The 25,741-nt window shown below is 37.9% G+C and overlaps 1 protein-coding gene across 8 annotated transcripts in view; it reads right to left on the reverse strand.

Annotated features, from left to right (window-relative positions):
• TMC1 (transmembrane channel like 1) overlaps positions 1 to 25,741 on the reverse strand; it is a 139,634-nt gene that overhangs the window by 107,989 nt on the left and 5,904 nt on the right. The window contains exon 3 of one of the 8 annotated variants that reach the window (XR_013334012.1): positions 10,092 to 10,223. The exons of the other annotated variants lie outside the window; for them this stretch is intronic. The gene's annotated coding sequence lies outside the window, so the exon portion shown is untranslated. Of the gene's footprint in view, positions 1 to 10,091; positions 10,224 to 25,741 lie in introns of those variants that run through there. 8 annotated transcript variants of the gene reach the window in all.

Genomic DNA, 25,741 nt, shown 5'->3' on the forward strand with positions numbered 1-25,741 from the left:
GAGAAACACATTGTACTATGAGGTCCTGGAGAGAGAATGGCTAACCCCTGGAAGAACAGAGAGGGGGGAAAAGAAGATTCACTCAAAATAAAAAATCCCCTTTCTATCTTTTCACAGTGACAATAATCTTTTTTTATCGCTATAAGAAGGAGGAGCGGGAGATGCACACCAATTTTTTTTTGCACTTTTCCCTTCTGTGTTTATTGTACATGAAATTAAAATGAGACACAGGCTGAGGAAGTGGGCAGCTGGTACATTTCCAAATTCCACCACCCTTGAGCTTGAAGAGCAAATATGAAATGCTAAAGCATAGTTCTTCAAATAGTGAATTAGATACTAGAGTATTTGGGAGAAACTGTAATTAGATATTTTATGACACCATTGGTCTACAGAAAAACAAAAACAGCTCTTATTCTAAACCGGTTTGGGGGGTTGGCTGATTTTTTTTTTTTTAACGGTACAGATTCAATAAATAAATAGCTATTTACAAAGGCATTTGGAGGTCTCCGAGGTTACAAAAAAACTAAGTGGTAGTCTTGGCTTTTTCTTTGCATTTAGAATATTCTGGAGGAGGGGATATTTCTTATTTAACCATGCTGTCACAATATATATTCAGAGTGTGTGCTCTCACATTTCAGTTACCACCATAAAGAGCAACCAGTGTAAGTAAGTGTGCTGAAATGAAAATACATTCTCTTGTGTGAGTTTTTGTGGCTCGAATCTTTTCTAGTAATAGGATACCAAAATAACAACCAGATGAAAATAATGTGTTGTAAGCCCTTGGCATCCTTACGTCCTTGGATAGCCTGTGACAAAAAGGAATCTTTCTGTCCCCCAACGCATTTCTGCAATATTCCAAGTCATGAAGAAGAATGCTTATCAAGATTCATGGATAAACAAACAAAATGAGACAAACAAAAAGTGGTAAATAACTGTGGAACAACTAAAAGCAGACAATTCCTCCTGCATAAAGAAGCAGGAAGCAAAGCTGACTGAACTCAGTGGGTCTTCATTCTTCCTTCCCAACGACAAACAGAAGATGCAAATTAGTTCTCATTAGCATACATTAGCAAATGTTAATGAGTGTCTTCTAAAGAACAAAGGCGGTGCGGGGCAGCACAGAGGCTGGATGGTGGCTGAGCTGTAGTTCAGGGCTCCAACAAAAGACAGAGTCAGAGAAAAAAGAAACTGGGAGTGGCTTAGAGATTGGAATTGGTAGTTTCCTAAAATTTGGAAGAACTGTCTTCCTCACAAAATAGTAATATCACCAAAATGGATGAAATGATTTTGTTCGTGTTTGTTTCCAAAGAATATTTAAGAGAAGAAGAAGAAGGGGGGGAAAAAGAAAAGAAAAGAAAAAGCAAGTCACTGACTAGAGTGAATCATTCTTTTTTCTGTTCTTAAGCTCTTTGGGGAAAACCATACTTTGTAGGATATGCTACCTAACTAGGGATACTAATGAACGTCATCATCCATTAAGAAAAAGGAATTCTGAATTCTGGATGTCCTCATGAGTTTATAAAAATTGTGACCGCCCATCTATCCATTCCAGTCTCTTTCTCTACAGGCTCAATTTATGATATTCAATAAAACAAAACTTGTAATTAATTTGTAGGTGGTACAAAATTTTATCAATATAGTCAACATAGAATGTGGTATATGTGTTAATTGATATTCTAAAGGCAGCTGTATAATTCCTTATAATAAATAAGAAAATACTTTTGGGGCACCTGGATGGCTCAGTCAGTTAAGCATCCAACTCTTGATTTTGGCTCAGGTATGATCTTAAGGTTTTAGGGATTAAGCCCCATGTCAGACTCTACACTGAGTGTGGACCCTGCTTGGGATTCTCTCTCCCCCTCTGTCTCTGCCCCTCCCCTGCTCGCACACACGCTCTCTCAAAATAAATAAGTAAACATTTAAAAAGTACTTTAAAAAAGGAAGCACTTTTTAAAATAATAAATAGAAAACATATAAAGTAACTATAAAATAATAAATAAATTAAATTCCTTATAATAAATCTCTTGATAGATGAAAAATTATAGAAAAAGTGGGAGATAACCTACTGGTCTCTTTTTCTGGAGAACCTTAATCCGGAGTCTTCCCTTCAAGATTATCACGATGGAACCAGACAAATACTAGAAACTATAACACAAGATATAATTTGGCAAGTTCCACCAGAGAAATACAAGCAGAAGATCTGTATTTTTGTTACATTTCTTCAAATATTTCTGGAAACAGGCAAAAGACTCATCAGGATAAATAAATGTATGTTTCACTACCTGATTTCCTTTGGATTAATACCAATTCCTTCAAGACCAAGGCCATGAAGAAGAAAATTTATCTCCAGAACTAGCCAAGTACTGAGAAATATGAACAAGAAAGAAGAATTTTTGTTCACTTGGGTACCCAAAAGTATTGTACTCATACCATAGGACTAGAAAAGAAAACTCAGAGCTTTCAAGTAAGCAACCGATTTAATAGAAAAATCTTGAGTTTTTGAGTTAGACAGATGAATATTTGTGTTTTGGCTCTGTTACAGTTTTATGCCATCTTACAACTTTGGATAGTTTATTTAAATTCTCTATGTCTTAATTAAAGGAAAGAGCAACAGCTACTATACATAGTTGCTGTGAAAATTAAATGTAATAATAAATGCATGTGATGTATATAATAAAGCGTGCCTGGCATATAGCAAAGATTAAAATAGTCTACAAGAGCTGTTCAAATGCTTTAACACACACCTATATACAAAATTTCACCTAAAATTCTAGGAAGACAAGAAAGACACATCTACTCTGCCCTTTACCTTAATATCTCAGACTCTGCAAGTAGGAAAATTGCCATGATATTCAGTCTGGGATTATATTAAAAGCCATTTAACCAAATGATAAAGACAAGGCATAAAATATTGCCCTAAACTCTCAGTCTCTTGGTACCCTTAGCTCCTCTTCCTCATGCTTGTCGATGATGAAAACCAATGTGGAAAGTCATGCTGCTTGAGCCAATGGTCAGCTTCGCCATCCAATTCTTGCTTCTTAGCAATTGGAGGAGCAATTACAACAGGCTGAGGTTGACTCAAAAAAAAAAAAAAGGACCAGCCACCATTATGTTTTTTAGTGTCATAGAAATTATAAAATGTGTTCCATACAGAGATAAAAGTCAATGGGCTCTGGAAAGAGAGATTTGTATGTTCTCCCTCACCCAGCTTCTGAATTCCTTTCTTGGCAGTACTTTGGCATCCAGAGGACAAATTATTATAGCTACATGGCAACAAGAAAAAAGGTGTAGAGTGAGGAGCATTAAGTAGAAGACTAAGAATCTGCCAAGTCCACTAAAAAGTTGGGATCTTGTCCTTGCTTAGATATCAGTATCCTGATTATAAGTGATTGTTTTAGGGGGCGCCTGGGTGGCTCACTCACTTGAGCAACCAACTCTTGGTTTCAGCCCAGATCATGACCTCACAGTTGATGAATTTGAGCCCCATGTTGGGCTCTGTGCCACAGTACAGAGCTTGCTTGGGACTCTCCCTTTCCCTCTCTCTGTATCTTTCTCAATATAAACAAATAAACTTTTTTTAAAGTTATTTTTTAAAATTTTATTTTATTAGAGAGAGAGTTCCCAATCAGGGGAGGTGGCAGAAAGAGAAAGAGAATTTTAAGCAGTCTGCAGGCTCAGCGCAGAGCGTGACACAGGGCTCAATCCCACAACCCTAGGTTCATGACCTGAGCCGAAATCAAGAGTTGGATACTCAACTGATTGAGCCACACAGGTGCTCCTAAAATTGATGACTTTTAACTGAAAATAAAAATCACTTACTGGGCATCTGACTGTCTCAGTCAGTTAAGCATCGGGATCTTGATTTAGGTTCAGGTCATGACCCTGCTTAAGATTTACTATCTGTCTCTCTCCCCCTTTCCCCTCACTCATGTGTGCTCTCTCTCTGTGTCTAAAAATAAAAAAATTTTTAAGTTATCAATTTTATCTTGATTAAATACCAAGAGGTTGGGACTGTAATTGTAACTATTGTATGCCACAGGGAAGGGCAATGGTTAACAACTAAGATCTAGGGGTGCCTGGGTGGCCCAGTCGGTTAAGCATCTGACTCTGACTCTTGATTTTGGCTGTCTACAGGCTCAGCACAGCGCGTGACACAGGGCTCGATTTTCCACAGTCATGATCTCATGACTCATGGGTTCAAGACCCATTTCAGGCTCTGTGCTGACAGTCTGAAGCCTGCTTGGGACTCCCCCCCTCCCCTTCTCTCTCAAAAATAAATACACATTTTTAAAAAAAACATCTAAAATCTAGATCTAGTTTCATGATAGCCAGGTAGAAGGTGCTCTTATATGTATAATTATACACTGTCCCTTCCTTTCCTTTCCATAAGACTGAATTACTTTGGTTATTGTAACAAGCCACATTCTGATTCCGGAAAGTAGGATCAGACAACCTCAGGTCAAGTTTCCCAATTCAATACAATATATTTTCTCAGATGATTGAAGATAGAACTCAAATTCTGATGGTAACCCGCAAAGCTACTCAACCTCCCTAAATGTGATCAAGTATTTCCCAAGAAACTAGGTCATGCCTAGCTAGAACACACATTCAACCCTCTTCATACATGCATCTGGATTCTACCTCTGCTTCCTGTTTCCTGTATCATGAAATCTCACTGTGAATGCATGTGTGTACATGCGTGTATTTGTGTGTATGTGTGTGTATGTGTGCGTGTGGATGGATGTGTAAGAGAGAGAGAGGATGAAAGAGAGAGAGAGAAAAAGAAAGAATTTTAAAAGACTTAAGGAAATATTCCAGAATCCTGGATTTCTTCTCACAGCCTCTGTATTCTTCTCAGTCATCTACTTGGTCAGTTAGTTCCAAACAACAAAATGTATCAACTGCCTGGTCTGGGTAAAGCCCAATTATCATCAATAGCCTGATGACTAGAAATGAGATTAGCTTATTTTTTACCCACCATCTCAGCCTGGCCGCACCGAGAGTATATTTTAATGGATTCCATGATCAAAGGCCATCAGCTTCCCTCTTCCTTCTGTGACAATGAATTATGCTACTGTCTCCAAATCTTTTTGCCTGCCTGCAAAATTCTGGAGGATTCTAGCAGAAAGAGGTCGAGGCAGTGCTTCTAAAACCTTAATGTGCACCAGAATTACCTGGAGACCTTGTGGAAACACACATTCCTCAGCCTCGTGCACAAAGTCCTGATTCAGCACTTTGGGGGTAGGGGTGCCAATAATCGGCTTTTCTAAGAGCTTCCAGGTAATGTTAATGCTGCCAATCTTCAAATCACACTTTGAGAACCAATACTATAAGGCATCCAGAGGGAGTGGGGAAATTTAATAAGCAACTGCAACCTTGTTTTAGGAATCAAAACTATTATCACCTAGAAATTGTCTTTCTTTGATTGTCTCTCTCTGTGCCAACTTCATACTCTCTTGGTTACTGTAAAATTACTTTGNCTTCCAACTTTGTTCTTTCTTTTCAGACACTTAGCCTTTTCTAGGTCCTTTGCATTTCCATACAACTTTTAGGATCAACTTGTCAACTTATGTAAAAAATTTTAAAAGCCTAGTGGGATATTGATTAGAATTGTGTTGAATCTAGAAATTAATTTGAGGAGAACTGATATTTTGATAATACTGAATCTTTCATTCCACAAGTGAGAACATCTATTTATTTAGACCTTCTTTAATTTCTTTCAGCACTGTTATATACTTTTCAGTGTTTAGGTCTTATTGTACTTTGGTCAAATTTGTTTCTAAGTGCTTTGTAATTTTTTATTCTGATATTGAAATGATATTTTAGAAGTTCAATTTCTGATTGTTGTTTTTATACATTGGTCTGTAGTTTTGTTTTCTTGTAATGTTTTTGTTTGATTTTGGTATCAAAGTAATGCTAGTATCTGAGAAAGTTGGAAAATATTTTCTCCTCTTTGTTCTTCTAAAAAAAAAATTGTGTAGAATCAGAATTACTTTGTCCTTGAATTTTTGGTAACATTATTCATGGTTGGGGGCACCTGGGTGGCTCAATCTGTTGAGTGTTCAACTTCAACTCAGGTCATAATCTCACAGTTAGGTTCATGAGTTCGAGCCCTGCATCAGGCTTGCTGCTGTCAGTTTCCAGCCCACTTTGGACCCTCTGTCTTCCTTTCTCTCTGCACCTCCCTCACTCCTGTTCTCTCTCTATGTCACTCTCTCTCAAAAAATAAATAAGTGAATAAAAGAATTATCCATGGAAGTAATCGAAGTTTGCTGTATTATTTGTAAGACAAGTTTTTAATGTTTATTTATTTTGAGACAAAGAGAGAGACAGAGAGACAGAGAACAGGTGGGGAAGAGGCAGAGAGTGAGAGAGAGAGAAGGCTCTATGCCCAGCATAGAGCCCAATGTGGGGTTGGATCCAATGTGGGGTTGGATCTCATGACTGTGAGATCATGACCTGAGCCGAATTTGAGAGTCAGATTCTTAACCAACTGAGTCACCCAGGCTCCCCTATAAGACAATTTTTAACTATAATTTCCATTTCCTTAACACATGTAAGGCTATTAAGTTAATTGATTTTTTCATGAGTGAAATTTAGTAGGTTGTCATACAAGTAATTTCTACAATGTATCTAAGTTATCAAATTTATTGGCCTGAGTTGTTCATAACGTTGCCTTATTATCCTTTCAGTATCTGTAGAATTTGTAGTGTTGCAACATTTTTCCTTTCTGTCTTAAAATTGTTACTTCCTCTTGATAAATTTCTAATCAGTCTGACCAGTGGTTTATTAATTTTATTGATCTCAAAGAACATGTTTTGGTATCATTTTCTATATTGTTTTCCTGTTTTCTATTTATTTCAGTTCTGGCTTTTGTCAACTACTTGCTTCTGTTTATTTTGGATTTTATTTATTCTTTTCCCTTGGTTTCTTAAGGTAGAAACTGAGATTTTTTTTTTCTAATATAAGTATATCATACTGTAAATTTTACTCTAAATACTGCTTTAGTTGCATCTCAAAATTTTGAAGCTTGTGTGTTTATTTAAATTCAGTTCAAAACACTTTCTAATTTCTCTGTTGATATTTTATTTGGCCTATGGGTCAGTTAGAAGGGTAATGTTTAGTTTCAAAATTATTTTGGGATTTTTCTATCTTTTGCTTTTTCTTTGTAATTTAATTCAACTGTAGTTAGGGAATAGAATTTGTATAACTTGAATCCTTTCATGCGTTGAGATTTACATCGCAATATGATTTATCTTGCTAAATTTTCTATATGCACTTGAAGAATGTGTATTCTGCTGTTCTTAGGTGGAGTTATATAACAGTAAATTAGTTCAAGACAGTTGATAGTGTTGTGGAGGCCTTTCATATGGTTACTGATTTCTTTTTTATTTTTTCTATCAATTATTGTGAAAAAGTTGTGAAATCCAACTCTAACAGTGGATTTGTCTGTTTTTCCTTGCAGCTCTATCAGTATTTGCTTTACGTATTTTGAAATTCTGTTATTAGGTGTAACAAATGTTTACATTTGTTATTTCCTGTTGATAAATTTATCTCTATCATTATGAAATAACATTATTTATTCCTGATAATATTCTTCGTTTGAAAGTAAAATTTATCCAACATTAACATGACTTAAGCTTTCTTTTTACTATTTTTTAATGCTTATTTTTGAGAAAGAGACAGAATACAAGCAAAGATGGGGCAGAGAGAGAGAGAGAGAAACAGAATCAGCAGGCTCCAGACTCCGAGCTATCAGCACGGAGCCCGATGTGGGGCTCAAACTCACAAACCATGAGATCATGACCTGAGCCTAAGTCAAACGCTTAACAGACTGAGCCACCCAGGTACTTCTCTTTTTACTGTTTAATACAGTATGTCTTTTTCCATCCATTTACCTTTAACTTATTTGTATCTTTATACTGAAAATGGGCTTCCTATAGGTGACACTTAGTTGGATATTGAAATTTTTATCTAATCTGATTATTTCTACTTTTTAATTTGGGTACTTAGGTCATTAATATTTAACATTCATGCCCACATAGTGGAATGTTGACAGCAATCCTCTTGCTATTTAATTTTTATTTGTTTTGTCTCTAGTTTCTGCTTTCCTCTTTTTCAGGCTTCTTTTGGATGAAATGACTTTTCCATTGGTTGTATTTTATTGCCTTTTATGACCTATTATCTATAACTAAATACCACTTTACTCTAAACCAGATACTTAATATAGGACCAGAGAAATTCATATAAATAACAAGTGATATTATACCATTCCATTTATAGTATAAAACCTTACAGCAGAATGTTTTCATTTCTTCTTTTCCAGACTTTGTACTGTTGTCATATATTTTTTCAAGTTCAATAATCTTTTCTGTGCAATGTCTACTCTTACACTAAGTCCGTAAAGCATTGGCTTCATCTCACATATCGTATTTTTCATCTGTAGTAGACGAATTTTGTCTTTCTAATTTCATATGTCCCTATTTAATTCTTTCCATTAGCCTTTTGAATATGTACAATGCAGTTTCATCACTGTTTGTCTACCAATTATATCAACTGTGTAATTTATGGGACAATTATGTGTAATTGATTTTTCTAATTATGGGTATTTTCATGCTTCTTTGTATTCATAGTAATATTTGATTGCATGATAGGCATTATTAATTTTTCCTTATTGGGTGCTAAATATTTTTGTATTCCCAGGAATATCCTTTAGCTTTATTCTGGTATGCATTTAAGTTTTCTAGAATCAATTGTATCCTTTAGGGTCTCACTTTAAAGTTGCTGATACTACTAGAGTCGTGTTTAATCTAGGACTCGTTTTTCTTACTGCTGAACCAAAAGCCTTCTGAGTACTTTACCTGGTGTCTCATGAATTAAAAGGTTCAATACTCTTGTTGGTGGGAAAAGGAACCACTTAGACCTTTGTGAGCTCTATGGATTGTTCCCTCTAATCCTACTGGGTGGTTCTTTCCCAGCTACACGTACACACTGATCATTATTCAGTTGAAGACTCAGTTGGAAGACTCTGCAGATCTCCAGAACACTCTCTCTGTTCAGCTTCCTCTTCTCTTCTCTGGGAGATGCCCCTGGGAATTCTAGCTGCCTTAATCTCCCCCAGACTCTCAGCTCTATCTTCTCCACACTAACAGCTCACTAGTCTTCATTTACATCCCCTGCTTCCCTATATGGTGGTCTGGATACTTTCTAGACCAGCAGAAGCAGCATCAGGGGAGTTTGCCTCCTCTATTTTCCATTTTTCAGAGATCACTATCCTTTGCTGTCTGAAGCATAATGTCTTGAAAATTGTTTCACACATTTTGTCCATTTTTTATTTGTTTTAGATAAAAGAGTAAGCACAATACCTGTACTCTGTCCTGACCATGAGAAAGCTATGCATTCGAAATGTTTTAGAGGGCTTTAAGTTGAGTTCTTTTTTTCCCCAGTCATAAGAAAGTATATGAGTGAAGAGCTCTGGTTGCTTCCTATTCCTTTCTTTTTGTTTCATACCCAATCATCTACAGGTAGTTCCAGATGGAATTACCAATTTTGAGGGAATAATTACATCAACTAACTGTGCATCCATTAAATAAGAATAATGCCTTATAAATATTTTAATAACATGCAGAAATGTTTACTATCGACACTGTGAAAAAAAGATCATTAAATTCTATACATCTATATATCTGAAATAAGTGTCTTATGCAAAAAAAGGTGAGGAGGGGGAAGGGACTGAGATGAAATATGCCAAAATGTTAGCAGCCATATCTGGATGGTGAGATTGTCAATTTTCTTCTACTTTAGATGTTTTCCATCTTTTCCAAATTATTATAATAGATGTGTATTATGTTTAAAAAGGCAAACTTGAGTTTTGTTTTTATTTTTAAGAATGAAATTTAGGGAGACAAAAAATAAGAGACAACTTTGATAGAAAAGCTACAGAAAGTCAAAGATGATTGCTTAGCTCTCTCCTAGGATCTCACGTACTCTTTTTTTGCTTGGCCTTGCAGTTATAAACATACCCCTACATCCCTATAATGAAAGCCAGGATTACAAAACATCATGAAAAAATAGGAATCAAGCCACCAGAATTTAGCAAACAACATTTTATTCTCACGGTGTTAGGAAGGAGCCAACTCATAAAATGTTAATAGTGCTTTCTTCAGTAATGGCTAAAACGTTCCACCTTGTAATGGATCTCAGGAAAATGCTTCTGAAACATTCTGGAAGATGAAAGAAAATTGATGGGAAAGAGTTTTAGTTAATGAACTCTACTTTCGCTTGGTTGCCAAATTAAGAGACGTCAGTGGACTATTTGATTCTTAGGTCAAGCTCCTACCATGATCATATTACAGAGAAGAGAACAGTAAGTAGTGAACAGAGGTCCAGAGAATTCATCCACTAATTCACTCAACCACCGAGAATATACTTAGTGTCTCTGGAGAGAAAGCACCTAAGAAATATACAGCTCTTTGTAGTTGAAAGAGAAACAGTCTTGTTCTTAGAATCAGACAGATCTGAATTCAAAACCGAGCTCTGCCACATCAAAGAGTGTAACCACAGGCAAATTTCTAACCCCTCTGAGTATCAGATCTCATTTCAACAAATGAAAACAAGTAATCTCACAGGAGTCAGATGATCATGAAGTAAATGATATATAGCAGTTTCTAGCATATCGAAGGCACTCAAATCTAATTAATCTAATAAAATCTGGGCAGCCATAAAATGAATGAGATATATATTTTTTTCCTTCCAGAATGTCCCCACCAACCCAGAAGACAAGATATACACAAATAAAAGAGTTGCTGTAGGTGAAATGTAATTGAACTTCCTAATATTTAATATCAAGGATAGAAGCTGAGAAAGGGAAGACATCTCAGGGAGCTGAAATGGTCGGAGCATGTAGACTTAAGTTGAGTCTCTAGATGTAAGAAGATTTTTTTTTAATATCTGCACCCAATTTTATACATAATACAGCATCACGTCATGTAGAACATTTACTTTTCTTGTGTCTATTCAGATATGTTCAAAATAGTTCTCAAGGCTACAAAACAGAACGTAAAAACACGAACAGGAATATATTCAATACTTACAAAAAAAAGCGATACGATCAACAATATAAAGTACTATTTTCCTTTCAACACTTCAAAAGATATGTACACCTGTACACCTTTTTTGTACAAGTAATATCACAAATAATCCACATCTTCACATGCTTTTAAGTATTATTTGTACTCAGGATGAGGCCATCATCATTTTCATACATAAAAGTTTATCTAGCGCTGTAACGATGCAATTTCTCATCCACTCAAGTCATCACTCCCATCCCGTAAGAGAAAAGCTGAGCAAAGTGAAAAATCAACTCTTGTGAGATCTGCCAGAGAACTGAACTTCACAGAGAGAATCATGACCCCTCAAACTGGAGAGGCAGACAGGCAGATGCAAAGACCCCCAGAGCAGGAACGCACAAGCGGAAACGTCCATGGGGACTGCTGCCAGGGTAGGAAAATTTTAACTGTAATTGACAAACTGCTGGAGGCTCCACATGGACAACTCTGAGAGTTAAAATTCTACTTCTTTTTTAGAAAGAAAGAAAGAAATTGACAAAGAGGAAGAACAGCCCATTGAGTGATGGCTGCGTTATTATCTCAGTTTTAAACAGAGTAAGTGGATGGACCCATTGGGATGTGGTAGATTGTATCCATGTGCTGGTCTTTACTCCTTCTCAAGATCCAACCACACATAGTAGTAAAGGGAGTTTAAAAGGTATAGACCCACCAGGGCGCCTGGGTGGCTTAGTCGGTTGAGCATCTGACTTCAGCTCGGGTCGTGATCTCACGGTTCGTGGGTTGGAGCCCCGCATCGGGCTCTGTGCTGACAGCTAGCTCGGAGCCTGGAGCCTGCTTCGGATTCTGTGTCTCCCTCTCTCTCTGACCCTCCCCTGCTCATGCTGTCTCTATTTCTCTCTCAGAAATAAATAAAGTATGAAAAAAAAAAGTATAGACCCACGACAAAAAAAGGAAAGAAGAACACCCGTAGATGAGGGATTTCAACAACACTGCGAATATGAAAAAAAAGAGAAGTTTCTGGTTTATCCAGGCCAAACAGGGTAGTGGAGCGTCAGGGAAGAGAAAGGGAGCCACCTTACACGGCAGACCTTAGAGACTGGAGGGAAAGGATAGAATGAGACGTGGAGTGGAAAACTCCCCTAACCTAAAAGTCAACACTGCAAGTTTCCCTTGCCAGTCCGCCTCAGAGAGGGGGCGAGAGTAGCCAGACAGATGGGGAAACCAGAAACTATGTTATCACTAGTTCTTCTGCCCTTCTTTGATTTTCTACCTAACACCATCGTCACCCGACATTCTGTTATTTAGTTATTTGTCCATTGATCCACTATTTATTCTCCCCACAAGCAAGTAAGCTCCAGGAAGACAGGACCCTGGTTGATTTTCAACTGTCTGTCCTTAGAGCCTGGCAAATAGTAAGCACTCAGCCAATATTTGTGACATGAATGAGTGAATGAATCAATGAATCAATCCATCAGTGAACAAAAGGGCATTACACAGCAACTTTCTTCTATTCTCAGACTTAGCACATTTCCCCCCTGAGTCTTGGGATCTTTGGATTAGTATAGGAAAATTTTCCAAGAGGAGGGAAGATCATGAGCAAAGGCACATGGAAGAAGGAGGCACAGGCCCTGGAGGGGAGAGAGATTTGCCAGACTAGATCCGGAGAGCTTCTGCAGGACTCTTTCATAATTTCCTTTTTTTATAAATTTTTTATAAATTTATTCATTTTTGAGACAGAGAGAGACAGAGCGCAAGTGCAGGAGGGGCAGAGAGAGGGACACACAGAATCCGAAGCCGACTCCAGGCTCTGAGCTGTCAGCACAGAGCCTGACGTGGGCTCGAACCCACAAACTGCAAGATCATGACCTCAGCTGATGTCCAACACTTAACCGACTGAGCCACCCAGGTGCCCCTTTCATAATCTTCTCAGAAAAGATCCTGTTTTTTCCTTAACTGTATCTCTCACAGCTCTCCATATTAAATTATATTTTAATGTAGCTATTATAAATCATTCCCTTGAAATGTCTGATTTTCTTAATTTACCATCTCTTCCCTACAGCATTCATGCAGGCCAGCAGCTCTGTCCCTCACACAACCCAAGCCTCCTCCATTCAGAGGAGACCACAACTTGCAGGGGATCAAGGTCATGGCACAGAACTCAGGCTGTGCTCCCCATTTCTAAACATCATTATGCAGATCCTTTCTCTTCACAGAGAAAGCAAATGTCACTCACTCGTGAGCGGGATAATTTTCCCTCCTCAAAATGGGTGTCAAGAGCTCACAAGGACCTAGTGCCCTCTACATTTGACCATAGACCAAGAGAAATCCGGAGGGGAACAAAATGCCACACAGATCTTTTTTTTAATGAAGTCAGCTATTGCAGGGTTGTTAGATTAACCTCGACGTCTGTACACTGAAGTAACATCATGGTGCTAGACATCACCCCCAGGGCTCCTGACCCCCCAGCCTGAGTCACCAGACCTGTGGGTCCCAAAGAGTAGCTTGCATCAGCTTATTTCAGTTGACAGGAGTTTCCACCCATCCCACCCCAGTCACTTGAATGCAGTGTTAAAGCACCCTGGATGTGATATTCTACCTGTGAATTATCTTTGCACCACTTTCTATTGCAACCCATTTAAATGTGTCAGTGAGTCTAAAAACAGACCTACTTCCTTAAGTCCTGACTTTGATTCCCTAGAACCTCCAGAGGAAAATAGTACCAGAGGCCAACCTCGTTTTCTAAGACCGCCAACAAGCACCAGCTAAGAATAAGGAGTGGGGCCCCAGACTAGATTTAGGTCCTGTTATACCCACCTGAAGGCACGTCTCAGGAGGCGGCTTACAAAACCTAGTTTCACTCATTATAGCTAATCATTTCAATGGGTGATGGGCATTGAGGAGGACACTTGTTAGGATGAGCACTGGGCGTTGTATGTAAGCGATAAACCGTGAGAATCTACCCCCAAAACCGAGAGCATGCTGTATGCACTGTATGTTAGCCAATTTGACAATAAATTATATTTAAAAACTAAAATAAAATAAAAACTCACTCATTATGTCCATACCTACTCTTACAGCTGGCTACTGACTCAGTAATAATGTAGTAAGTCTTAAATATTCTTGTTCTAGTAGGGGATATATATGGTATTAAAGGTTCGCCCTGTCTCTGCTTTCCATAGGTTTTCCAGGGTGATTTGTGACAGGATGATACATCCTAGATTTCTGAAAGAGTCCTGATTACAAATGTTTTGCAAGCTATGATATATTGCTGCAGAATTTTCTATTTTTCTTTATTAAAAAAACAACAAAGTATTGAATATACAGTTTCTTATATGAACACACTATATCTCTAATACCATTTAAAAAAACAAAACAAAGCAGAGGGGCACCTGGGTGGCTCAGTCAGTTAAGCACTCAACCTCACCTTCATAGTTTGTGGGTTCAAGCCCCACATACAGCTCTGTGCTGACAGCTCAGAGCCTAGAACCTGCTTCAAATTCTGTGTCTCCCTCTCTCTCTCTGCCCTGGCCCCACTCATGTTCAGTCTCTCTCTCTCTCTCAAAAATAACTAAACATTTTTTTTTTAAATATAATTTAAAAAAACAGGAAAAAAAATCCAAAACTTTTGAGTGCTATTAAACACCAAAACATAACAGATGAGATTCGACACATGCAAAACCTTCATAAAGAGCTAATGTTTCCTATAGCCAAAATGACAATATCGATACACATGAAAAGCAAAGGAAAAAGAGAAAATGATCAGCAAAAGAGGCACAGAAAATGGGAACCCAAATTTAAAATAATATTAGCGCTTGCTAAACATTATCCAGTGAGAGATCTAAATCCTGAAGAAGACAAGCCATTCCAATGTGTTTGTTTGTTTGTGTGTTTGTTTGTTTGTTTTCCTGCTGGCTAAATTGGAATGTTCCATCACACCTGGCTGAAATATCCTTCATGGGCTCTCCCAGCAACGTGTGCATTACAGTCTGGTTCCCCACGTAACTTTTCTCTAAGGCAATAATGTGTTGGCCAGCAAGCACAGACCATCAGTGAGTTGAACAATTAGCCAATTGGCCACAACAAGCTCACTTCGTCTTGAAATTTTTCACGTTCACAGCCAACAAAATATAATTTAATTTTTTTAATGTTTTTATTTATTTTTGAGAGAGAGATAGCATGAGCAGGGGAGGGTCAGAGAGAGAGGGAGACACAGAATCTGAAACAGGCTACAGGCTCTGAGCGAGCTGTCAGCACAGGGCCCGACGCAGGGCTCAAACCCACAAACCGTGAGATCATGACCTGAGCCGAAGTCAGATGCTTAAGCGACTGAGCCATCCAGGCGCCCCAGAATTTAATTTTATAAATGTGTAAAGAAGTTATATAGAGAAACCCACAAACTGAAAAAATTTAAAAAAAAAAAGATCTGGCTATGTCAACACTTGGTTTGGAAAAAGTGGTCACTAGCTGTATAAGGACATAAACAACATTTCCACTCCAAAGCACTTGAAGAAGAGTAATAGGTAAGTGATGGATACTTAATACTATAGGAAATATGAAGAGAAAGAAATGATATCTTGCTGAGGAAACCCAGGAAAACATCACAGAGGAAGTGGTAATCAACTGAGCCTTGAATGATGGATAGGATAATGATGAGCAAAAATTGAGAGAGGTTAAAGTGCTTATTCCAATAAAATACAATATAGAGGCTGAAAACATCTCAGAAAATGAAGAGTAAATCAAATAGGTTTGATAAGAACTTAAAATAAGACCAAGTTCAGGGTGCCTCAGTGGCTCAGTTGGTTAAGCGCCCAACTTCGGCTCAGGTCATGATCTCATGGGTTGTGAGTTCAAGCCCTGCATCAAACTCTGTGCTGACAGCTCAGAACCTGGAGCCTGCTTTGGATTCTGTGTCTCCTTCTCTGCCATGCTTGCCCCAACCCTACTCGCTCTCTGTCTCTCAAAAATAAATAAACGTTAAAAAAATTTTTTTAAAGATTAAGCTCAAATGGCAAAAGACCATGACAGACCATATTACATGACAAGGTAAAGCCATCTAAGTTTTCTGATGAAGGAAAGGACATGACGGAACGATACCACAGGAATTAGGCAAGGCTGAGAAACGAGCCAGAGCCAAAAACTGAAAAGCACTCTTTTAGCTACTAATAACTTATGTCATAGTGTAAAAATATTGCATTGACTTTTTTTCTACGCAGATACTTGCAAGAAAGCAAGCTAAAATGAACAATGGAAGACCAAGGGCTTTGGAGTACTGGATCCGAGATTGCAGTGGTATTATAGCAATATGTGGAAGCCATTGAAGGACAGGGGTCCAGGCTTACTTCGTAATTGTGACTGAAACTTGCAAGCCTTCACCTGCGGCGTCCAGGAGATGGTTTTGCAAGAAAAGTCTTGCCATAAGGATATTAAAAACTGGACTATGTTTATTTTGTAAGTATTCAGCAGAAGGTTAGCATTACCAACATATATCTATATGCAAACTCTTTTATATGGAGTCAGAGAAAATGCTGGAACTCTGAAATACTGTGTATTTGGGGAGTGGGAGGAAGAGCAGAAAGGCAGGAAAAACTTTACTTCTTTGAGTCAAAAAAATTGTTCAAGTCAGATAGAATTGGGGAAAGAGGTTATTTTATTGGTCGCTGCTTCTCAAAAACCAGATGTTTAAGAACTAGAGAACTGACCTGAATGTAATGCAGTAAGTTCGGTGAAAAGGAAGTATATTTGAAGTGGAGAATTCCATTTCATAAAATCACCATATGTGAAGGCTTGGGCTTTGTCATGTTAACTTGCACACAATATTGGTTACGGAGTGAAAAAAAAACAACAACTATTGTTGGAAAGCTGTTTAATTCTTTATTATTCAAGAAGTGTCATGGTGTTGCATAAATAAGGGACCCATTTTCAGTCTAGACTTTCAGCAGAAAATAGCATTAACATCAAAGAGGTAGAAAGTCCTCTTCAATCTACAGTGTGTAGACAACTCTTCCTTTCAAGAAGAAGGGACAGACATGAGGAATAATGCAGATTATTAGCCCACAGGAGTTGGGCTATTAATTAGCTTATTATTAATAAGGTTTATTAATAAGGTTATTAATAAGCAGGAGTCACAACTAGAGATCTCATCTAAGATCAGGCCAGGAGCAGAATGAAACAAGAGAATGCTGGATGATCGGGGACGCCTGGGTGGTTCAGTAGGTTAGGCATCTGACTTCAGCTCAGGTCATGATCTCACAGTTTGTGGGTTCATGCCCTGTGTTGGGCTCTGTGCTGACAGCTCAGAGCCTGGAGTCTACTTCGGATTCTGTGTCTCCCTCTCTCTCTGTCCCTCCCTTGCTTACTCTCTGTCTCTGTCTCTCAAAATAAAGACATAAACATTTTTAAAAGAAAGAAAGAAAGAGAGAATGCTGAATGATCTATACTACCCCCTAAGCAATTCCTTACCTGTCTTCCTTGAAGGTAAGTTGTTAGTTCCCATAAGAGAAAAGAACTGAGTATTTCTATCAAAATCTACTATGTGCCCTAATAACTATAACTATATTCACTTCAATAAGTGTAGAGCATTTATTTCAACAGTAAATAAATGCCACCTTAAATCAGGCTCCATTGGATTTTATCTTCCCAGCCCTGGATAACATTTCAGGCAGACTCTATAGTTTTCTGGTCTTTTACAGTTATAAGTATCACCTCACTTTGATAATTCATACCCATCTTCTGGTAGTAAGGTATGTAAATACCCAATCCAGTCCAAATTAAAACTGTAATCCCACAGCCTATTTAAAGCTTCTCCCCTCTCCTTACTCATGCCAACAGTTAAGGCCTGGAGCCCGAAGTGGGGAAGGAAATGGAAGCATATCTTTGAAACATATCCTGACCATTTCTCCTACACACTATGTACCTTCTGGTTCTTGCCTGGAAGAGTAGAGTGAGGATTAGAAAGGCAAAATGTTAAGTACCTTTGCTCACACTGGACGGCTGCCATGCTTTGCTGTGGCCGTCTGTGGCCACTGCATAGGAAGATTTGTGAGTTCTTCAAAACCCATCCCCTTGCTCTAAGGAAACCCTTGCATTATGATTTCTTGACTTGGTTAATGCATTTTCCTGAGGGTCTTTTCAAGACTCCCAAAGGATGCCTTAGTAGTTTACCCCATAGGCAACCTCTGTGTGTATACAATCCTCACCTTAGCAAATAACCTTCTTGGGTGAAGAATCTTCAAAATCCTCAATCTCTGTTACTTTCTACGGCATCAACTTGGCCCAGGAGGAATATATGAATCCTTACCTTGATAAATTATGGAAATGTAAGCTGTGTTATCAAAACATATTCCTATTTGTGGGTAGTACGTGTTATGTATTCTTAGCAGAAAATTGTTTAGGACAGAGAATGAAAGCTGACTGGAAAGGAAGCAAGGGAGAAGAGTTAATATTTATGGAGGACCTTCTGTATATAAGTAAGTTGAACTGAAAGAGGTGAAATGATTAGTTTTTTTTAAGTTTTTATTTTATTTTATTTTATTTTTTAATATAATTTATTGCCAAATTGGCTAACATACAGTGTGTACAGCGGTGCTCTTGGTTTTGGGAATAGATTCCCACGGTTTATCGCTTATGTACAACACCCAGTGCTCATCCCAACAAGTGCCCTCCTCAATGCCCTTCACCCATTGAAATGATTAGTTATAGTGAACAATCATCATTTGATTATCCCCATGACTCTGCTTTTAAAGGAACTTTCCTACCCCCTCCTCAGAATTTTCTGTAAACTGTACTCTGACATACATATACGCATATGTAGTCGCTCACACGGCTTTGGTCACTCTTAGTCTTTCCTGTACCTATCACGTCCACTATAGAAGGGGGGAAACCGTCTGCAGCCAGAAAGAATGAGGCCTCTTTGCTATAGTGCTTCCGTCTCAGGTTCTTTCTGAGCCTGAGACTCAATTTCATTCTTGCCTTTAGGTTCTGGGGGTCACCCCTATGATTTTTGCACTTGAGGTAGCTAAGCTGATGTATGTTGTCTTCAACCAAATTGCCCTTAACTAATACACACTTTCAAGATCTACAGGCTGCAAAACATCTAGCAAAGATTCACACCCAGGTCTGAATGATTCCAACATTTGTTCCACTACCCACATTGCCAAGAGATAATAATATGATGCAGTGAAAAGAACAAGCACAGTTTTGGGATGCATTAACAGAAGTGTAGCAGTCAGAACACTGATATAATCATCCAAACATACTCAGAAGTGATCATATTCTTATCTTCGGAGTGTTTCAGCTCCACAGCTAAGGAATGGTCTGGGTAAATTGAAGAATGTTCACTAGAGAGCCATAAAAGAAGATTAAAGAGTTGGAAATGAGAAAAAGTACATAGCACGTATTGCCTCTACAATTCAATTGACACTTCTTATCCTGCATCCAAACATCTTTCTCATTATGATCTTATACTGCTTTTTTTTTAACATTTTCTATTGCTTTGTCTCATCTTCCCAAAAAGGCTATGATCTTCTTGATGTCAGGAAAATCTATTATATTTTTGTTGTATTCAGTAAATAATAAATATTGTGTTAAATGATCTAAAATTAAAGGTATACAGCTTGTTCAAACACAGGGGACTAAGAAAACAATTTAATAGTTTGTTACGGGGGCGCTTGGGTGGCTCTGTCAGTTAAGCGTCCAACTTTGGCTCAGATCATGATCACACGGTTCGTGGGTTCGAGCCGCGCGTTGGGCTCTGTGCTGATGGCTAGCTCAGAGCCTGGAGCCTGCTTCAGATTCTGTATCTCCCTCTCTCTCTGACCTCCCCTGCTCATGCTGTCTCTCTCTCTCTCTCAGAAATAAATAAAACATTAAAAAAAATAGTTTGTTCTGAATGTCTGCACTGATGGGAACTGACTTTTCTCCATACCACAACCAGAATAAGAGGAAGAAATCTCACTTACTAATGTGAACTATTTAGTTAGTTTTAGGGATAATGTCCAAATTGGAGCAATCATGGTGGAATGTGTCACAGAAGGAAAAGCCTTAGAGATTCAGCCTCTCCATAGGAATATATGTCATTGTCTCGGGCAATTTGGGTTTGGAACTTTTTTAACCTCTCACTTCATAAAGAGTTATGGGCTTTATGATTCTTCTTTAAGTCTATCCAAGACCTATAAAGGCATCAGAGAAAAGTGAAGTTTTATCTTTTTTCCCGCTTTAGAACATACCATATGGATATACCTAATATTTATGAATGTTGGCATATGGAGCTCAGATACTAAAAGTTTATATCTTTAGTAAAGACCAGCCCTGTGAGAACTATTCCAAAGGACAAAGATATGTTTTGAAGATGTTCTCTGTTTTCTGCTTACATCATCTGAAAGTTTTCATAACTAAAAGGAATCCTTGAGTAATTAAGTCAAAGCATACTATAAACTCAGTACTGGCATTTTGCTTTCAGCTACAATGAAATAACTAGGAATGAATTAATCCTCTTTCCTTAAGCAACTAGAAAGCCAGACAAAATGTACAAAACACTTTCAGACATGCTCAACAGANGGTGGAGGGAAAAATAGGAAAGTTTGTGGTCTCACTGAGTTGAGGAGGCATAGTTCTGTTTTCAGGGAGTTTTCCAAAGCAGCTGGAATTTGTAAGGTGAAACACCAGATAGGAAGGAGCAGGCAGAATAATTTCTGGAGCTCACAAGAGTCAGGAATAGTTTGGGTTTTCCACCAGCCAGAGAGACCTCCTAATTTGTGGAGCACTGGTTAGAACGTTCAGAGAGTTATTTCCTAGACCAAGTAATTGTGCTGTGAGCTCACCCTAACAGAGCTTAAGATCAAGTCTCCAAAGCATCCAGCTAATTGGAGCTGACTCAACTGCATCCCAGAATATAGTCCAACAATATTTCAAGAATACCAAAAAATCCAGAACCCAAACATGTACACTTCAACATTTCCAACAGCAAATAAAGTAATTACCAGGCAGACAAAGAAGTTGGGAAGTTAGTACCTCCCTCCCAACCAGGAGTCCAATCAAATGAATCGGGTCCAGAAATGTCACAGATGAATTAGCAGACATTAACAATAAATCAGCTATGATAAATATACTCCATGTGCTTAAGAACATAATGTGAAAAATTAATTTTAGAAAAATTATCTTAAAAACACAAATCAAACTCTAGAGATGAAAAATAGAATGTCCAAAATGAGAAACACACTGCATGCGATAAACAGTGGACTTGACATTGATGAAGAAAAGTGCACCAAACTTGAAGACAGAGACTTTATCCAAAATGAAAGAAGTAAAATAGAAGATTTTTAAAAAATGGAAGGGTATCTCTGACCTGTGGGACGATATTAAACAGTCTAAAATACATGTAACTGAAGTCCGGGAAGGGGGAGTCAGAAAAAAAAGTGAGGAAGTAATGGCCAAAAATGTTTTAAAAATGTGACAACAACTATAAACCAAAGGTCCAAGAAAGCTAAGGGGACTCCAAACAGAAAAGGAGATGACTAAAATTATACCAAGGCGTAAAGAAATTGCCAGAATGAACAGTAATAATGAGCACTGTAAAAGCAGGCAGACAAAAGTGACACAAGATAAAAATGATCACAGACATCTCATCAGAAACTATGAAAGAGAGAAATTTTAGAGCACTGAAAGGAAAAAGCAAACAAAAAAAAGGGAAAACAAAGTTTTTCAACCTAGAATTCTCTTCTCACCACAAAATATCTTTCAAAGATTAAAGTAAAGATGCTTTCAGACATATAAATCTTGAGAGAATTCATTGCCCACAAACCTGTCCTATAAGACATGCTAAAGGCAGTTCTTCAGACAGAAGAAGAATGATACCAGAAGAAAAAAATTTGCTTATGAAATATGGAAGAAAAAAAGACACTGAAAGTGGTAAATGCATGGGTAAATATAAAAGACTTTTTTCTTATTTTTCCAAATTTCTTTGTAAAGATAATTGAATGTTTAAAGCAAAATAATAATGATAAACTGTGGAGTTTATAATACATATGGAAATAAAATGTACAAAAACAGTAACACAAGGTATGGTAGGAGAAAATGAAATTATTCTATAGTACGTCTCTTAAAATATTTGTAGTTTGATATACCACTATTTAAAAGTACAGGGGCGCCTGGGTGGCTCAGTCAGTTGAGCGTCTGACTTTGGCTCAGGTCATGATCTCACAGTTCGTGGGTTCGAGCCCCATACCGGGCTCTGTGCTGACAGCTAGCTTAGAGCCTGAAGGCTGCTTCAGATTCTGTGTCTCCCTCTCTCTCTGACCCTCCGCTGCTCATGCTGTGTCTCTCTCTCTCAAAAATAAATAAAACATTTTAAAAAAATAAATACATAAAAGTACAATGTGTTAAGTTAAAGATGCATATTGTAAACCTACTAAAAAGAATAACAACAACAAAAAAAGATATAGCCAATATACCAATAGTGGAGATAGAATAGTAGGAAAAAAAATACTAAATGCGAAATAAGGTAAGAAAAGAGAATAAAGAAAAAAGAGGCGATGGGACAAAATAAGGAAAATAGCGTAAAACATACCAAACGTTATTAGTCATTAGGGAAATGCAAATGAAACTCATAATGACATATGTCCTACAACATACTTTCTCAAAAGGCTAAAATTAAAAAGATTTACTTGCAATATCAACTTTTTGTGAAGAAGCAGACCACTAAAGCTCTCATATATTGCTGGTGAAAATACAGAATTTTATAGCCATTTTGGAAAGGAATTGGGCAGATTCTTATGAAGTTGATCAACCACTTGGCATACAACCAAGCAATTGAAATCCATACATTCACACAACGACTTGTATTCAAATGTTCATATGAGTTTTATTCACAATAGCCCCAGATTGGAAGCAATTACAATGTTCATCAATAGGTGAATGGATAAACAAACTGTGGTACCTCCATACGATGAAATACTACTCAACAATAAAAAGTAACAAACTCTTGGTATCTCTAATAATGCGGGCAAATCTCAAAAGCATTATGTTAAACCTGAGAAGCTAGATACAAGAGTCCTTACTGTATGTTTCCATCTACATGGAATTTTACAAAAAAGGAGGCAATCCATGGCAAAAGTAGCATAGCAATCGCTTGGCTTCAGTGGTGGAGTGGCGGGGGGGGGCGCGGGGGTAACGTGGTGGAAATGGAATATACAAATTTATGCCAAAGAGGTCTTAGGAACATTTGAGAGGGGCAGAAGTCTTGATTGTCTTGGTCATTATAGTACTCTGTATATATTTGTCAAATCCTCTTAAGGTAGACATTTTATTTACTTTTTAAAACATTTTTAATGTTTATTCCTGAGAGAGAGAGTGAGAGAGAGAGAGAGAGTGCAAGTTGGGGAGTGGCTTTGTTAGTTTGTTTGTTAGGCTGTGAACGTGAAAAATTTCAAGACGAAGTGAGCTTGTTGTGGCCAATTGGCTAATTGTTCAACTTACTGATGGTCTGTGCTTGCTGGCCGACACATTATTGCCTTGGAGAAAAGTTACATGGGGAACCAGACTATAATGGACACGTTGCTGGGAGAACCCATGAAGGATATTTCAGCCAGGTGTGATGGAACATTCCAACTTAGCCAGCAGGAAAACAAACACACAAACACACAAACTAACACATTGAAATGGCTTGTCTTCTCCAGGATTTAGATCTCTCACTGGATAATGTTTAGCAAGCACTAATATTATTTTTAATTTGAGTTCCCATTTTCTGTGCCTCTTTTGCTGATCACTTTCTTTTTCCTTTGCTTTTATGTATCGATATTGTCGTTTTGGCTGCTTGTTCAGCTCTAGGAACCATTGTCTCTTCAGGAAGGTTTTGCATGTGTCGAATCTCATCTGTTATCTTTTGCTGTTTAATAGTATTCAAAAGTTTTGGATTTTTTTTGTTTCTTTTGAATTAAAATTTTTTTTACATGTTTTGTTAGTTTTGAGAGAGAGAGAGACCGAACATGAGTGGGGCCGGGGCAGAGAGAGAGAGAGGGAGACACAGAATCTGAAGCAGACTCATCCAGGTGCTGAGCTGTCAGCACAGAGGTTGACGTGGGGCTTGACTCCACGAAATGTGAGATTAGGACCTGAGCTGAAGTTGGAGGCTTAATGGACTGAGCCACCCAGGTGATCCAAACTGGACATTTTAAATGTGTACAGTTTATCGGGCATAAATTGTATCTCAACAAGGCTGGTTTTTAAAGTGGAATGAAAGAAATGGAAATAACATAGTGTGGATAATTTATCGTTCAGATGAATGTCAGCCCTTGGTCATGGCCGACAGGCATCTGAAACCCAGCAAGTGCTGTCCACTGCAGAGAAATCCTGAAGGCAGAGGCCCCATGAGAAACAAAAACATTAGTGTTCCTCATTTTTAAAGGCCTTCCATACCTTGTAAAGCAATGTGGTTTTTTTATTTTTTTATTTTTTAAGTTTATTTACTTATTTTGAGAGAGAACAAGAGTGTGTGAGGGAGGGGCTGAAAGAGAGGGAGAGGGAGAGAGAATCTCAAGCAGGCTCCACACTGTCAGGGCAGAGACTGATGTAGGGTTCGAACCCACAAACTATGAGATCATGACCTGAGCCAAAGTCAGACGCTTAACCGGCTAAGCCACCCAGACACCCCAATGTAAACCCCAGTGTTTTGATTCTGGTTTTGTTTCAATAACTATTCAGTACTGCCATGAATATATTAATCTATAAACTCTTTGAGAAGAAGGACAACTCTGTCAAGTGACATTCTTCCCAGAGTACTTAAAAAGAATCAAACGAATTGTTCGTTGAAGTGATCAAATAAACAATTGGAATGAATTTCTATGATAATTTAAAATTCCAACACATCTGTATATATTCTTTGTCTCTTATAGGAGATGTTATCCATTCATCTTTAAATATAGTAAAACATCATCCATATGAGCATCATGGATTTATAATTTTGAAGAGTTTGAACAAACAGAGCCGGGGGTTATCTTTGCATTGTTGGGGGTAAAAAGCACATGGCCAAACAATAGCGTAGACACATTTCAATGATTTCCATCCTCACTTTGCATGTCATTTCAGGGTTTACAAGTGTCCTTCACAAGCAGTCATTCATTTATGCCATTTAGGAGCACTACGTTAACAATAGGCAGTTTCTAGCTATAAACAACAGAATCTATTCATGCACTGAAGAAAAATTTCTGAGGGCTTTTCTAGTTAATAGAGAGAAAGATCAACGTGATTACATTTTAAATTACAATTCAGAATTATCATCATTTTTACAGATGGTTAGTCTGCATTTCAAGGGATTTCTTCGTAATATACTGATGTTCTGAACTGACTATCAGCCCTCCTCCTGGAAATTCTCCTTTCCCTTAGCTTCTGTGACTTTCTTCTCTCCAGAACCTCCTCTTCTCCCTTTTACCCATTCTTTCTGTTTCTTCCATGGGCTTATCTCCTCTACTCACCACTAAACAGGGCATCTGTCCAGGGTTCCGTTATCAACTCTCTGATTGCCTTGATATTTCATATACTTTTCTTGGGAAGTCATGTGATTCTAGAAACTTCATCTCCCAGATATTGCCAGAATCTCTATCACCAACACCCACCCTCTTCCTGAGCACCAGAAAATACTTTGCAGATAATCAAGTCATTCCCCCAAACAAATCTCCCAG

This window comes from Crocuta crocuta, unplaced genomic scaffold (assembly GCF_008692635.1).
Source record: "Crocuta crocuta isolate KB4526 unplaced genomic scaffold, BGI_CrCroc_1.0 scaffold41, whole genome shotgun sequence".
NCBI lineage: Eukaryota > Metazoa > Chordata > Mammalia > Carnivora > Hyaenidae > Crocuta > Crocuta crocuta.